Source organism: Lissotriton helveticus, chromosome 9 (assembly GCF_964261635.1).
Source record: "Lissotriton helveticus chromosome 9, aLisHel1.1, whole genome shotgun sequence".
NCBI lineage: Eukaryota > Metazoa > Chordata > Amphibia > Caudata > Salamandridae > Lissotriton > Lissotriton helveticus.
Window position 1 is genome coordinate 627,960,148 of NC_136070.1, and position 13,818 is coordinate 627,973,965.

The 13,818-nt window shown below is 45.5% G+C and overlaps 1 protein-coding gene across 1 annotated transcript in view; it reads right to left on the minus strand.

Annotated features, from left to right (window-relative positions):
* LOC144781710 (cytochrome P450 2F3-like) overlaps window positions 1-13,818 on the minus strand; it is a 741,839-nt gene that overhangs the window by 294,697 nt on the left and 433,324 nt on the right. The window lies entirely within an intron of this gene.

A 13,818-nucleotide genomic window follows, 5' to 3' on the forward strand; every position in this document is an offset into this window, starting at 1 on the left:
TATTAACAGTAGTAACTAAAAACTATTTAAAATTCATTTAGTGATGTTGTACTGCCGCCTGATTTTCCATGATTGCGTTAAAAAAGACGCTACTGACAAACCATGGGGTTAGGCAGGGATTGTAGAAAGAACATTGCTACGCGACATTGTTTGAAACGAAATTTGCAGATCAAGGGGAGAATAAATCTTTTACGGGGGTCCCTATAAAATGTACAGAAGAAAAAAAAACGTGTAAATTTGATTGTACAGATAAATTGTCACAGGGACAGCAGGGTAAGTCATTTTTGGAGTAAATACCTGCAGGATGTGCCAGTATGCATGGAATAAGGTTTAATCGGAAACTGATTAAAAGGAATCTATGATGTACATTTGATACAGGGCATAAGTATGACATTATCCCTTCCTCAGGATTCGGACCTTCAAGATATAGTTTCACCAATACCTTTGTACAGTTTGTTTGTAGTCTGGCATCTGATCTTTGCTTTAGAAAATGGGCTTTTACCTCCCGCCTTGAGATGCTCATGCAATCCCTGGGGTTAGTAAATAGGCGTTCCAAACCTAAAGAGGAGAAGGTTAATTTAATATATGAAATCCATGAAATTCTATGTGCATTTTCCATAGATAGACAATCTTTAATTAGGTTTTGGGTAGTCTGAATAGACTCCCTTCTCCAGATGGAATGCCACAAAATTATTGGTGCCACAGAGATTATGTCAGACAGATATGGGACCTCCAATTCTGTATGGGTATTAAAGTTGGAACAGTTTACGGGAAGGTCCATTAGCTTGTTCCAAAAATATTTCCTCCATTACTTGTAGGGGAGATGATTTAGTATGGACCCATATGCCTGCCCCATAAGATGCTACCGACACTGATTTAGCTGAGTATACCTTTCTTACCATGTCGATAGGCTTCACCCCCAATTTTTTGATGAAAGAATGGAGAGCAATAATGCTTCTCTCTAATGATAGCCCCCTAGTAGCGTGCATACGGGACCATGATAGCTGCCTATCGAATGTTACACTTAGTTACGAAAAGGTATCGGTGTCGGCTACTTTTTTCCCGGAAACACAAAAACTTGGAACCTTCCTATCTTTGCATCCAGGGATTAAAATGAAATATTTTGCCTCATTAGTTTTTAGCCCTATTTTTTGCATGTAAGTTACATAGGTGTTTAGTAAATTTTGTAGGGCCACACCCATACGGCCAATTAACACTGCATCATCAGCATGTAGAAGGATTGGTGTGTGAACGTTTTTAATTTTTGGGACGTCTAGTGTAGAATCCGTCAGGGGTGCTTCTACCCCATTAGTGTAGACAGAAAAAAGAAACAGGGCAAGTACGCAACTCTGGTGGACTCCTCTGTTAATTGGGAATGCCCTGGTGCACTCTCCATCTCTCCTGTATCTGACGCAGGACACAGCTGCTGAATAAAGCTGCCTGATAAACAATATAATTGCATCATCTATGCCAATTTCCTCCATTATTCTTCATAGGTGTTCATGTGCCACGCATTCAAAGGCTGCGGACAGATCCATGAACGCCAGGTATAATCTGTCAGACTTTGCTTGGGTGTACTTAGCGATTAGCAGGCTGAGATTAGGGCACTGGTCACTACCCATACCCCTTTTGAAACCGTATTGGACCGGAATTTAAACATTACTTGTAGCTGCCCATACCTCTAAGTGATTCAGTAAAGCCCTTCCCATGAGTTTGGCCGTGCTGTCCAGCAATGATATCAGTCTATAACATTTAGGTTCGGATTTGTCCCCCTTCTTATAAATTTGTATCCAAATTGATTTCTTCCATGAATCTGGTGGAACTGCATTAAAAACATTTGTCAGCACTGGACCCCACAGATCTGGCTGATCAACAAAGAAATCTATGGGAGTACAATCCGGTCTTGGCGCTTTGTTAATGGAGCACTGGGTTAGGGCTTCTCTAACTTCATGATATTCAAAGACCAGTGGTGGATCATTGAGAGGGGTCACTGATACTTTCTGTGTTAACACCCCTTCCATGTTAGGATCGAACATACGGGAAAAATACCCAACCCAAGATTCCTCATCAACATGACAGTCCAATGTAGGGACTGATGGTGATTTAAGGAAGGAGGCATTAACAGTACTCCAGAAATCCTTAGAATGTTTTGTAACAGCCGCTTGATAAAGTTGTTCCCATGATTCCTCCTTCAAGATTTTAATTCTTTTTTTCCTGGCCTCATTATATTGGAAACTGAGTTGCTTCACCAGAGCTTTGTCTCTGGGAGTCACCCCCAGGGCCGGGTGCAAAGCGGTTAGTGATTTTGTACACACTTGATCAAACCATCTCGGTCCTACTGTTATGGTCATCGATTTCTTCCTAGATAGATGGTGTATAACCTCAGCTAATATGGCCTCAAATGCCATGGTCATTTAGGATGGGTTAGAGACGGGTTCTAAACATATTAAAATGTCTCTCTGTCTTTTTTTAATTATCTGTGGGACAAGTGATGCTTTATCTGCTAGGGCCCATTTTAGTGTTATCCCATTAGCTTTTGCAATCACAGGTTTAATGTGCCTTATTTGCTCTGTAGGAATACCTGCCCATTTCAGTTTGCCTGTAATCACAGCGTGCTCACTAAAATTAAAATAATTAATCTCGCAGTCAGAGATTAGTTCTCTAAGAGGTTCCGCTGTGATTATGTAGTCGATTGTGCTACCTTGGGAGGGCGTACTGAAAGTATTATGCAACATACCAGAGCAAGTTTCAATCGGAATACAGATCTCTAGGCTATTAATCACCAGAAGTCTATTCAGGGATCCTTCATACTGATTATGGTTAAAATGATATAGGGGGTCCCCTTCAACGTCATTAAAAACACATCCTGCTGAGTTTGATAGCTGACAACAATGTGCATTAAAATCCCCCATCCAAAGTATTTTTGGGGTGATTTTTAAAGTGCTAGTGTAATTATTAACCCCTTCGACGCTCATGACGAGCTGGGCTCGTCATGAGGTAGCCTCCTCGCACGCTCATGACGAGCCCAGCTCGTCATGTAAAGTGCGGTTTTAAAAAACTCAGCACAGGAGCAGAATTCCGCTAGCGCGCATGCGGTTAATATCTATCTCCACCTGGCCTACAACATCTTTCATGTCACCTGAAAATGTATTATCATAAAAATGAACTAAAACAATGATATCTTTATCTGGACCTTTTAAGAATAATAAGTGAAAAAAAGTGGAACATTATAAAATGAGACAACTTCTACCTGTAGAGTGTTTCGTAACAGGGTTAAGATCCCTCCCTAGCTCTGCCTGAAGTTGATAGGAGGGCAGGAGTATAGAATGAGCGATAGCCATCCAGGTCCATCTGCTCGACCTCCCAAGTTTCTTGACGGCAGGTCAGGTCATATGTAGTTAGGATGTTTATCCAATCTGGGTCCTGAATTTTCCGGCCTAGTCCAGCAATATTCAATGACATACATGTGATTCCTTTAAATTGCTCTAATATTTCAGTTACGGGCAATTGTGGGTCAGAAACCATTAAAGGTGAGTTTCGAACAGTAGTAAAGACACTCCTGCTCGGCTTATGTCAATCGCAACCCTCCAAATCTGTAAGTGCATGAAATCTGTTATATGTAAGAAGAGGGGCAGAAAACAAGCCCATAGGATATTGGGGTGAGGTAAATAAAAGGAATAGCCAAATCCAGTAATGGAGTTGATTGCCTCGCCAATATGTTGGGTTTGTAAAAATATCCCAATGGTAAGGCAAAAATTTGAGTAAGCGATGTTGTTGCAGTTAGTAATATTTGAAATAGTTGGCGTACCAATTGGGATGAATTAAAATTAACCACCACCCAGTCACCTTCAATATCTTTCTCCGAGTCTCCCACCCAACCCACTCTTCTGGCCATTAGGATATTTGGCAACATTACTTTATAACCCCCTACAAATTTTTTGAACCAAAAACCTGCTTTAGACATTAATTGTTCAGTTGTCTCCACTTGCGCATTGTTTAATTTCGGAACATTTGTTAATATTACAACATATGGGCAACCTGCCGGGGGGAGTGCCAGTGTTGTGTGATTAACATTTAGGTAACTTTTGGCCAGTCCAGTCCTTTGCTGTGATCTTATCTCAAGTCTTTCAGGGGGTAAGGTGGTATCCTTAACAGCTATTTGCTGTGAGTTACCGGTGTTATTAGTGGTGGTTACTTTAGAGTCCGTAGAGTTTGTCTTTTGAGGAACATGTTGTGGCTGAATGGGGTCTATTAGGTTTTCCCTGGGCTAGTGGCAGCATGGATTGTATTTCTACCCGATATCTATAATCCCGGTTAACTGGATAGTTCACACGACAACCAATATGGTCTTCGTTACGGTCTCCCCCTGCAAATGGGCTGGATTGTATTTTGGTCTCAATTCTAGTCAATCTGTCTATCAATGGTTACAGTAAAACAGTAATTAACTGCTCTATCTTTAAAATTAATACATCCATAGAAAATGGGTGGGAAACATTTAATTCTTGCCTTGTAGCGATTGCTTCTTTTGTTTGTCTACCCCACCTTCCTTCTTCTTCGGGGGTTATTCAGATGTGTCCGGAGGGGAGGGTGAGGCAGTGATTACGCAGGAGATCATGCGTTTGGGCCGGGTTGTAGGAGGATCTGGGTTTATAACTTGCACATCTGTTATTAACATATGTTCCTCCCTATTTGTGGGCTCAGACCCAGCAATCAACAAGCCTGACCCCCCCATAGATAACCTTCGTCCACAGATGAAATCTCCTTTGCAAGTGCATCCATCGCTCTAACGAGAAAGGAGTCTAAAGTATTTGTGGGCTCACCTCCATTACTTGTAATTGTCGTTTTCCATTTCCCCATCTTATGAATTTAACCTGGGTCTCATGTTCCACTAAATCCTACACGTTAGGGAGGGGGCCCAGCCCAGCCTCTTCCTGGCTCTGACGGGTGCCCTTGTTTGCTGCTTTTGGCCTTTCCTGTGGTTTCGAGGTGCTTTGCTTTCACCTTCCTCCTTCTTCCGTACTTTGATGACCTGTAATTCTGTACTTGTTCACAGTCTCACCCGTATCACTACTAGTGCCACCGCTGATGTGCATGGCTGGCAGTGGAAGGAAGGAAGGAAGTGGAAGGAAATGATGGGATGATGTGAAGATGAGCGAGGACCACGTCTGGCCGCAGGCTGATCCCGAAACTAGCCAGGCCGCATCCTCGGTCTACTGGGGTCACACACTTTGCGGCGACCAACTACTGGTAGCCACACTCGTTACTAAGCCACCCCTCACCAGCAACCATTAATGCCAATTGATGCTGTTTGGTGCTGTTTTATAACTTTGATGACTTTTGGTGCCTTTGAGACTGCCCATGATGGCGGGCAAACCCCTCTTGCCGGGCTAGCACAGAAGCGAATACACCCTGGTGAGTGCAGGGGGCAGAGGGGTGCGGGGGCAGGGGAGCAGAAGTGTCTCACTGCTTCCAACTCGCATTAGTCGCTCAACCCGGCCACCTGGCTCCTGCGCCGACTTCTCTCGCAACTCCACTCCGCTACTTCAGCCGGTAGAGCTGATGTTTGCCTCGGCTGTGGTGTGAAAAGGGCAAAGCGGGGAGCGGGAAGCAGGAGAGTAGGCTGCTGCTTACTCACTTTGCTCCGGCTCCGATCACAACATCACAACATCACACCCGCTGCGCTCCTCTCCGACTGCAGACCGCAGGCTGCAAGCAGACTCCTCCAAAGTCGAGCAGCACTTTCACAAAATGCTTTAATCTTCACCGCAGAGCCTGCAAACACATTTTTGTTCCATATGCAATGGTCCATAATCACTATCCCATTCCGGGACAAGACGGTATGAGGTATTATGCGCTAGATTGCCTATTTTCAAAGCTATCTGGTGGAATCGTATATCACTTAGAATGTTTCAGGAAAGTGATATGATTCCACCCGATGGCCGTGAAAATAGGCCAGCAATTAAAGCATTTTGGGAAAGTGCCGTTCGACTTGGGTGCACATCACATGGAATACAGTTTGTGGATGGTGTGAACTATTTCTTTGCCCTGAAGAAGCCCGCAAGGCTGAGACGCGTTGGCTGTTGTATGTTCAAAAAAGGATCTACAAAATCAAAAAGTGAAAGATTCGCCATTTCTGTCATCGCTTTCGTGCATCATTTGTAGGATTTGAACCTTATGATTCAGATTCAAAATACTTTATTCGGTTAAAAAAGACAAGAATAACCATAAAAGTAGCATGAAGAAAATACAGTTTACACGGGAGTCATGTGTTCATTATTTAAAATACATATGTGCAACAAAGAGATTAATTCATTTGGATCGATTTGCGACATTTAAAAATGGATTCAAAAAATTCACCCAATGAGGCTACCATAAAAACAGTTTCCATTTTCTGGCACTCTAAAAACGCTAAGCGACATCTGCGTATATTTAAGTCTTTGAGAATAGGGATGATAAGTTTCTTTCGAAAAAAGGTATAAAATTTACAAAAAAATAAAATATGTATATCAGACTGTGGGGAGACATCATCACATGGGCAAAAGGATAATTCTTTCGACCAGCAGTTCATCACAGGAAAAGACAAGACTCTAAAAACAATATTGAGTCTAAACCGGGTTAAAAGGAAGAGTTCATGATTAGACATATATAAGGATAAATATGGCTGTAGTTTCTCTCCACATAAAATGTCCTGGTGAGCAGAAACAGTCTTTTTTCTCGCCTCCTCTAAGTGTCTTTTGTCCCTGAGATGGGCAATACACAAATTTTTTAGATCTCTTCTTGATATGTATGCCATAGTTGGCGGGTCCTCAAAGTATTGAACACAATTTATTTCATTGAGAAAGTTCTTGACATAACATATCCATTTGAAATCATTGATATTGTCCAATGCTAAAGCGTCCTTTAAAATAGCCCGATTAACCAAACATTCATCATTTGTCCACACCCTATGCCAAAGAAGGATTGGCTGAATCCTTATCGTGTCAGTAACATAAATTACTCCCAATTCAACATGGCATATCATAGTTGCAGTACTTTCAGGCACAGACAGGATGTGGCGTAAAAATTTATTTTCCATGATTTGGATTGTGCTAATATTTGAGTAACCCCACAAACCTGATCCTTATGAACTTTTGTTCTTGGAATGATGCCTCTCCCAGTCTTTTGTATTTTTATGTTGTATTTGAAACCATAGTAGGTGGCTGCTTTCAGGAGGTGGGCATTGACTGTCAGGCAGTATACTGAATTACTCAAAACTAACACTTTGTTTGTGCAGCGAGATATACCCTGCCGCCGTTCTTTCTATGCAATAAAATACTGTAAAAAGCATTTGGCTTCCACAGAAGTACAATGCCATCACATAAATGCGTACCACATTTACACAATTAATAATGAATGAAATCACTTATATTCATGCAAACAAGCATTACATGAGTCAATACATTACTCATGTTAATACGATGTACATTTGTTATGCTGCCAGAACTGTACTGCATCATCTGATTGAAAGCTTGCATTGTAGAATTATTTTTCAAGTTTCAAATTACATAATCATCATTTTCAGCATTCACAGTTGGAAAAATCAAGTGGTGCTTTGTCAGTGTTTTTCTAACTTTCAGAAAACTGTATTTATCAGTGTTTATACAGTTGCACACCCTCCATGCAAAGAAAGTGAAAATGCAAAAACAGTGCTTACAAATCAGACCATGGCATCGGAAGGCCTGTCCAAAATATTGTGTGCCATCCAACACTATATCAGGCTGTGGCCAAGCACAGTTCAAGATGTATCTGATGGAAGAGTTGGCTGTGGTTCCATGTTGGAAAGTAAGCCTTTCCCCAGTTCCAAATATGTAGGTGAACCGTGAGCCTGGCAAGCGAGATTGGTTTTGACAGTTGTCTCTTTAACATTTAGGTATAATTGAGAGCTTTTATCTTAGAACATTCATAAGGTGATTGGAGAAATGCTTGCAAATAGTCAAAATCACTGGGAATCACTCTGAACAGCTTTTCGACCATCATTCCACTTTGAACAGAGATGTGCCTGATGCAGTGGGGCTGTGGGGGGGGGCGGGGGGGGGGCAGCGGACCAGTAGGGAAGATTGCACCCCGTGTTTTTTTGGGCCATTGTGTGGCCCAGAGCACAATTGAGCTTGTTGGGCATTTTTTCGGCTGGGAGAGCAGGGACATAAAACTGGACATTGTGTATGCAGTGTCCTGATTTTAGTAAGGTGACCCCACAGCTGGCCTGGGTGCTGGGGTTTTTCAGTGTAGGAAGTTTTTTTGCGATTTGGTAGTGCGTTCCTACTTAGTAGCTATTGATCCACGCTTAGCTGAAGACTTACACCTGCTCGCAGAGGCAGAGAACATAGATCTAGTGGTACCGTCAGCGCAGGAGGCTAGCAGCAGGCGTGGTGGCTGCGGCGGTTTGGGCCTGTTCACTGCTGCAGCCCTGACGTTCTACAGGAGCAATGCCGGTAGTGGCTGCATGCTTAACAGGATCAAAAGGAAGGGGGTGGGTGCAGCGAAGCGCACAGATGATGAGGGAGGCCAAAAGAACGTGTCAGGTGCGGTGGTGGATAAGGGAAGTGGTCTGTAAAAAGTCAAGGGGGGGATAGGCTGGGCACCAAGGCAGGGAGGAGGTCAATAACATGGCCCTGGAGGAGAAGCTTCCGAAGGGGGAGCACGCCGAGAGAAGGAGGGTGGGGGCAAAAAGGGGCGGAGAGAAGAGGGTAAGGAGGGGAAAAGGGAAAGCACCATGGGGTTTAAGGGCAGGAAGGGAAACATGGGTCTGGTGGGCAAAGAGAGGGGAGGGGAGGTGAGGCCTGCCAACAGGGGTGAGAGAACGGGGCCACGGTGGGGACCTCCAGCATCATTAGAACAGGGGTGTTGGTTGGAAAGGGCCCCCTAGGGGTTCAGGTCGCGTTGGTCAGAAGAGGAGGGCTGGGCATGGAAGTGACAGTCACAGCCCTTGGGGAGGCAGGGGAAAGGGGGAGGTGTGGAGGGCAGGGAGGAGGTGCGGGAAGGGGCCCTGCATCTGCCATAGTGGCAGCCATGCTTGAGTGGAGTGAAGGGGAGGAGCAGGAGGGGGCCCCAGGGAAAGCTTAGGGGCAGGGAGTATACCACCTGCCAGGGTATATATGCGCCGGGGGGGGGGCTGGGCCTGGGAGCGCTCCAGCGCAGCAAGGTGGCACTTAGCAGGGAGGAAACAGGTGAGAGAGCCAGATTTGGAGGAGCTCGCAGGCTGCGAGGGGGCAGGTTGGGACAGCCAAGAAGTGGGGCAGGGGGGTTATTGACAGTGGCGTCCGGGTTCTGGGATGGCAGGAGTAGGCAGCGTCATTAACCCCGGCTTGCCGGATCTTTCTTTTTCTTTACAGGAACAACAGGCACAGGAGGTAACGGACTCGGGTGAGTCACATGCGGCTCCACGTTACCAAGAAGAGATGGCACGGTCAAAGGCGGCCAGCCAGAGCATGTCACGGGACAGACAGGATACACACAAACATTGGTCGGAGGTGACCTTGTTGGTACGACAACCCCGTTGGGTCGATCCTGCCTCAGGGTCAGTGGCAGGAGAGACAGGGCAAGAACCCATGTGTGGGCCAGAGGGGCAGTTTACTGCCCAGAGGTACCCAGGGTTGGATCCAGAGGAGCTAAACCGTAGTAGACGTGAAAAGGACAGAGGCACAGATTCACAGGATGACAGGTGGCAAGGGCAGTGAGATGGAGCCTTACGCACTTGGATTATGAGGAAGATAGTATTGAGGAGGGGAGATCATTGAGAATGAGGAGGGAGCCCAGGAAGGATGGGGGGCCATATTAAAAATGTGTCTAGTGTGTTACAGGTTAACAAGAAAGGAGAGATTCCAGCCCAGGACAGTGTGGTTCGACCCCCTGCACGACTGGTTAGGCAGTTGGATCCATTGCAGATGTCAACCTTGACGCCAGGTAAGGGCGGAAAAGGGTGTGATCAGCTCAAATTTTCCACGGTCAAGGTTTCAGTGGGGACGGATGCGCACAGAGGTGACGCTGAGGGGGAGTTACGCCTGCGAAAAGGTTTGTACGTAAATGATACAGGGGTGGGCACTGAAGCACAAAAGTTGGAAGGGGATAGGAAGAAAGTCAGAGTAGCAGGAAGTCGTCAGGATGAAGGACGGGAGACAGCGACAAGTAAGGATGAGACGACGGGGGGAGGATAGTGACAGGATAAAGGGAGATGGGGTAAAAGAGAGCCATGAGATAAAACTCAAGAAGATGCCATACATGGGGGTGACGACTCCACTGAGAGCACATCTTATGTTGACAACTAAAGAAAAGATTTGGAAAGGGAAGTACGTAAAAATACTAAAGTTGCTACAGAGAGACCTAAGGGCAAAAGAGAGTTTTAAAGAGGAAGAGCTGACGTTGTCCAAAAGGCCTAAGGTGCCCATGACCATTGAGAATTGGACAGCAGCTTTTCTGATATTTGTGAGTGTATATTGCAAGAAATACCCAGAGAGGAGCGTCTCCCTTTTTAAATACAATGACGTGATCAGAAGGGCGCAGGTGACATACGGGGTTACGCTTGGTCCCATTACAGCGAGGAATTTAGGGCCATTCAGGTGTGGGACTCAGAGGCAAAGTGGGAGGAGATAGACGCAGGCCTGTACCAACCAACAAAGGGGCAGTTAAGTTTGGGAAAACCACTTATACGGCCAGCGAGCTATCTTTAGTATACCGCCCCTTTCAGAACCAGTCTACTCAAGGGGATTTACAGCAAAGATCCCTGGGGGTGCACATAGAGGAGATGACCCCCTTTGGCCGTCACCTACCCAGCCGGACTTTGGGCAGACCTTCCTTCGTCTCGCCTTCGCATTCTCTCTCCCACCCCTTTACCCAACCCCCTTTTCCCCTCTATCCTCCATTTTGTTTCATTCCCTATGCTTTTAAAATGTTTTTCCGTTGAGACCTAGCTATTTGGCCGATGCCCGGTGGAGCTACCTGATAGCTATAGAGGAGATGGGCTGTGTACTTCCCCCTCGGCCGTCACCTACCCAGCCGAACTTTGGGCAGACTCTCCTCGTCTCTCCACCCTATTTCCTCCTACCCCTTTACCCTACCCCCTCTCCCATATAAGCTCCATTTATCTTGTCTTTACGCTCTTGAAATGTTTTCTAGTAACTGATGTAACTGGTAAATGATGTAATTTTGTAACTTTGTGGAACCCTATGTAAAGCGCTCTGATAGCCAGCGCTATATAAAACTCAAATAAATAAATAAGGTATCCTGCATGAGGGAATACTGTACATTTAGACACGAGTGCTCAAAGAGTGCAGGTAGGCACCCATTGATGCAATGCTTCGGGTCAGAATACAATATGCAAGGGCAGCAGTTTAGCCAGGGTTTCCAGCACAGTGGCTCATTTCAAGGGCATCATGAACAACAGATGGCAGGGGGCGGGGAGAGGAGCACCTGGCTCCTTGGGGATAGGCTCATACATCTATTAAACAAGAATGCTTAGATATTTGGCTGGCATATTATCCCTGCTGGGAGGATGCCTCATTATTGAGCCTTGGTTTTCAAGAAGGGTTTAGGCTCGGGTATGAGTGTCCACGGTCGCCCAGGTGAGCAGATAACCTGAGATCAGTTAATGCACACAAGGCAATTGAGCAGGACAAATTGTTTAACCCCTTCGCTTTGGGGTGTTTTCCCTCCACTGTACGAGGGGGAGAAGGGCCGCGCGCGGCGCCGCTGTGCTTGTGAGAAGCTCAGCTCGTCATGAGGCACAGTGGAGCTGCACTAATGACGAGCTGAGCTCGTCACTACCACACCCGTTTTGGAAAGTTTAGCACAGCAGGGAAATTATCCCTGAGTGCGAACGTTCCAACGGCCGTGACAAGCTCAGCTCGTCATGAGTGCAGCTCAACCGTGCCTCATGACGAGCTGAGCTCGTCATAAGCACACAAGGGGTTAAAGAAGTTGAAGAGGGGTGTATGGAGAGCCCATTTACAAATGTGCCTATTAGAGACTTGATAATTTTTCTAATTGGGGTGGTACAGAAGAAAGAACCGGGACAATTTAGATTGATACAGCACCTTTCATGGCTAGTATGGTCTTCAGTTAATGATTTTATATCAGAAGACTTGATGTCCATTTCATATTTATCAGTGGATTTAGCCAAGGGATTGGTAGAGAGGGTAGGAAAAGGGGCTCAGATAGCTAAATGCAACATTAAGCCTGCCTTCTGTTTCCTGCCGGTGCACCCGGATGACTTCCAGTTGTTAGGTATACAGTTTGATGGACACATCTTTGTGGATAAAGCGTTGCCTATGAGCTGTTTCTTATCCTGTGCCCTATTTGAGCATTTCAGCTCTTTCTTGCAATGGGTGTTCTCGTGGCGGACAGGTAAAGAGACTGACCCGGTTTAACAGACTGTCAACAACAGCTGACAAGTTTCCAAGAGCTCATGGGGCCCCTGGCACCAGAGAAGGCACAAGGTCCAAATAAGGTGTTGTCATTTCTGGGTATTGAGTTGGACTCGGTAGAGAAGGAGGTACGCCTACAGATGGAGAAAAAGTTACATTTGATGATACTGATTGACAACATGCTGGCCAGATGAAAAGTGACAGTTAGGGAGGGACAGGTGCTGCTAGGACATCTTAACTTTGCATGTAGAGTAGTACGGACAAGACAGACATTTTGTAGGAGATTGGACAGGTCATAGGCTCGCCTTAAGACAATGCCACACGATTATATGTGCCTGTCCAAGAAGAATTATACATGTGGGGTAAATTATTTGCAGATTTCAAAGGCATTCCAATGGTAACACCCAAAGAGTGGGAATGGGATGTACACATATACTCAGATGCGGCAAGAGCTAGTCGTTTTGGGCTGTATTGGAAGGGTAGATGGTGCATTGAAGAGTGGTGATGACAGCAGGAGCATCGCCTTTTTGGAGTTTTTTCCCCGCCGTGGTAGCAGTAACAGTGTGGACACAGGACTTGACACACAAGAAGGTCATATTGAGGGTGGACAACATGGCAGTAGTATAAGTGGTGAATAAGCAATCTGCTAGGGCTGCACAAGTACTCAAGCTGATTAGAGTGTTTGAACTCAGTTGTTTGAAACAAGATATTTTGCGTCAAGTCAGACATGTGCCAGAGTTGGACAATGACATTGCGGGCACTTTGTCTCGTTCACAGTGGGAGAGTTTCCATGGTCTGGTCACGGAGGCAGACAACTGCAAGATACCAGTGTAGGTGGGGATGTGGTCCATAGGAGACAAAGGATACTGCAGTTGGTGGTAGGGTTGTTGGCTGTCTCCACTAGGAGGGCGTATAAACAGTCTTGGCTGGAATTCATAAATAGGGGCTCAGAACAAGACAGACATGTGGGCAAGAGAAGATGTTGTACAATTTATTTTGTCAATGATTGACTGATGCCTGTCGAATGTCACAATTGCAGGCAAGTTGACAGGGAAAGCTTTCATAGGGAAACTGTGGTGATGATATGCCCACTCAGCGGGCGAACTAGGCAGGCGTATTCTAGAAGACTGGGCTAGAGAGAAAGGGGCTAGGTCTAGAGTTAGGAGACTGGTGTCTAAGGCTTTGATGTCATGCTTGTTAGACGTCATCCCGAGGATTTGCAGGAATATGGAGGAGACAATATTGTTCTCTACCTTAAAGTCTTGGATGCATTTTGGGACTTTAAGCGTTTTGGAGCTGCTGGGAATGAAAGGCATGCAAGGTATACGATGGGGCAAAGTGGACATGCGGGAAAGGGTGGTTGCAGTGAAGCTCAAACAATCGAAGACCGACCAAAGGGGAGCATGGAAGTGGATAGTGA